This window comes from Orycteropus afer, unplaced genomic scaffold (genome assembly GCF_000298275.1).
Source record: "Orycteropus afer afer isolate SDZICR_OR568_19922 unplaced genomic scaffold, OryAfe1.0 scaffold00280, whole genome shotgun sequence".
NCBI lineage: Eukaryota > Metazoa > Chordata > Mammalia > Tubulidentata > Orycteropodidae > Orycteropus > Orycteropus afer.
In genome coordinates this window covers 3,088,814-3,091,944 of record NW_006921867.1, presented here as the reverse complement: position 1 = coordinate 3,091,944, position 3,131 = coordinate 3,088,814, and positions in this window count along the sequence as shown.

The window sequence follows — 3,131 nt, the reverse complement described above, 5'->3', positions numbered from 1 at the left end:
AGGCACCATCTAGTTAGTTCTTCTGGTCTCATAGTCATATAGGCTGAGGATCATATGGTGTACCAGTAGCTTGGACTAATTGTTTCCATGCATCTTTATTTTTCTTTGCTCTGGACAAGGAAAGACCCATCATTACATCTAGATGGCCGCTTGCAAGCTTTTAAGTTCCCAGTCACTACTTGCCAAAGTAGGATGTGGAACAATGTTTTTGTGTAGTATGTTATGGTAATTGAGCTTGATGTCCCCTGAGACTATGGTCCCGAGCCCATAGGTCCAACTATTCACTCCCTCTGGGTAGCTGGCTGTGGCCCACAAATGACTACAACCTTGTCCCTTATCAGCTCTATTATATACCTGGACATTCTTATAGAACATACAGATACACTTGTAGAAACATTGTCTGTCAACCCTATACCTGGTCAAGGGCATAGTCCCCCTTATAAAGACATACCTAATCGTTCAGCCTGTCCACCCATCTTTCTACCTGTATATCAATGTTTGCCTTCACTGACAACGCAGTACTGTATGTGCAAAAGCGTTCATCTTTGTTGTTTGTACCTCTCATGCACCTCTCTATGTCTTCCTCTTCCTCAGTGCCACCATGTTGATCACTCACATTTGGTACATTGCCCTTCTCTTCACCCAAATCAGCCTCCCACCCCTGGTAACCAACAAAGAAAATTTCCTTCCATATATAAACCTTTCCTTGAAGTTTCAGTCTCTTTTGTTTTGTTTATTTTCCTCTTGTGCTTAGTCACCCTGTTCTCGAGGTCTCTTTTCCCTCCTTTGCACCATGGTTCTCAACTTATTTTTTGGGGAAATACCTTGAGCACACTATAGTGGAAATAGAATCTCTACCCTTTTCTGTTCCAAATTAATTTTTATTCTTTCTTATCGGAAAAAAAAAATCTATGGAATCAACCCACCATTGTGATCTGTGGGGAAAAAAAAAGGAAACCCTTCTGCTCCCTTCACTTTGCTGGAAGCTGGAGGTGCTAAGTCTCTGTTTAGTAGTGCATAGAATTCTAGTCTTTTTCCTCCTTTCTCTGTATATTGGGCTCAGAGATTACACTGTGTCTCTATGTGATTATGGACAGTTAGCATTTACCAACATGGTTCTGTCTACTTGTTTAAAAAAGAAAAAAAAAAACAAACTTTAAAAAATGGGGTTATGGTAGGTCAACAAAAGATGGGTTAGAGATGGGCATTTTGACAACATGGCTTCCTCTTTGGCCTGTTTAATTGTGATATTTAACTGACATCCTTACAGCTTAATATGACACTTTTAAAAATAAAATTCCTTCCTAAAAAAAAAAAAAAAATGACCTGCTCAAATTTGCAGTTTCGCGAGGACAATAATCGTCCTTGTTTTGAGCTAGGAGCTCTGGTGGCATAGTCCTAAGGCACTTGACTGCTAACCAAAAGGCTGGAAGTTCAAACCCACCAGCCACTCCTTGGAAGGAAGGTTGGGCAATCTACATCCATAGTGATACTGCCTTGGAAACTCAAGGAGGGGTCGTTATGAGTCAGATCTGACTCGAGGGCTGTGAGTTTGCTTTTGGTTTGGTTTTATTTTGAGCTATTAAGCTCTGAAGAGGTTTCACCCATCAGAGATATGAAGATTCATGAAGTAATGTTTGTGAGGGCACTTGTTTATCTGGGAAGCGCTACAAAGGCAGGGAAATGTCCTTTAGTTAGGCCTCTATGAACCTCACAATTCATAGGACAGACAAGGCATGTCCATAAATGGATGATTAATGCCCTAATGGCAGTTGAAAATGGTGCTATAAGAAACAAAATGGTAACAGAAAAATTCTATACATGACAAAATGAAGTATGAGAGTTTATACAATTGGCATATTTTTTCTGCAACACACACATATTTGGATTAGTGTTCAAATACTTTACCTATATGATCTAAAACTGCAAATATTTTATGTGCAAAAAGAAGGGAAGTCTTTCAGACACAGGGAAAGAATCCTTTGCAAACCCATAGACACCTCACCCAGTTCCATGGTTTTAAATACACTAATTTCCCTACCTCATCATTTTCCCTGAAATTCTAAACTCGTGATTGAACTGTCTACTCTGTTTTTCCATTGAGATATCTAAAAGTCGTTTGAAGCTTTTGACTGGCTCCTTTACCCTGCTATATGCTTACCCCCATCTCATTTAATGGCTCCATCATTCCTTCAGTTGCTTGGGCCTAAAACCTAGGTGTTATCTGCTTTTGTGTTATACCTCATATCAACCCTCCTTCTCTCATGCCCACATCTATCTATCAGTAAATCCTGTGAATTTTACCTTCAAAATATGCCTCATCCTGTGAATTTTCATAACTCCAATCTCCCTACTCTAACCATCTTCTATCATATGACATTGCAATTGCCTTGTAATTGTTCTCCCTGCCTCCACTCTTGCTCCACTATATACATGCTCAGACAATAACCAGAATAATATTTTAAAATATTTATTTGATCACATCACTTTCCCTCAGAGTCTCTCTAATGTATTCTCATCACACTTATATTGAAGTCCTACTTCCCTGAGCTTATTTCCTTTCACTCCTTTCCCACTTTGCTCCATCCATTTCCATGTCTCATAATGTTTTTCACCCTCAAAGATTGTGGATCTTGCCTGGCAATGACCCAAGCTACCAGAAATAGACAAGAATGATATGCTACATTGAGACTGGGCTAATTATTCAAATATCTCATTCCCAGCCTGCTTAACTCATTTTATATGTTTGGGTGTACATAGTCAGTAAAGGAATGTGTGTGCATGTAAAGTGTTTGTTGAGACACATCTAATATTGCAATTCATATTTCTTCAACATTTAATTTGATATAACCTAGGCACTATGCTAGGTACTAGGGATGTAATGGTAAGTAATCATCCCTATCCTAATGGAACTTTCAATCTTTTGGGGCAAGTACCAAAAAAATAAAAGTTGTCAAATCAGTCCCAACTCATAGCAACCTCATGTGTTTCTAAGTAGAACTGTGTTCCATGTTGTTGTTGTTGTTATGTGCCGTTGAGTCTGCCCAACTCATAGCGACCCCTCCTTGGGTTTCCGAGGCAGTATCACTACGGAAGTAGGATTGCCCAACCTTCCTTCCGAGGAGTGGCTG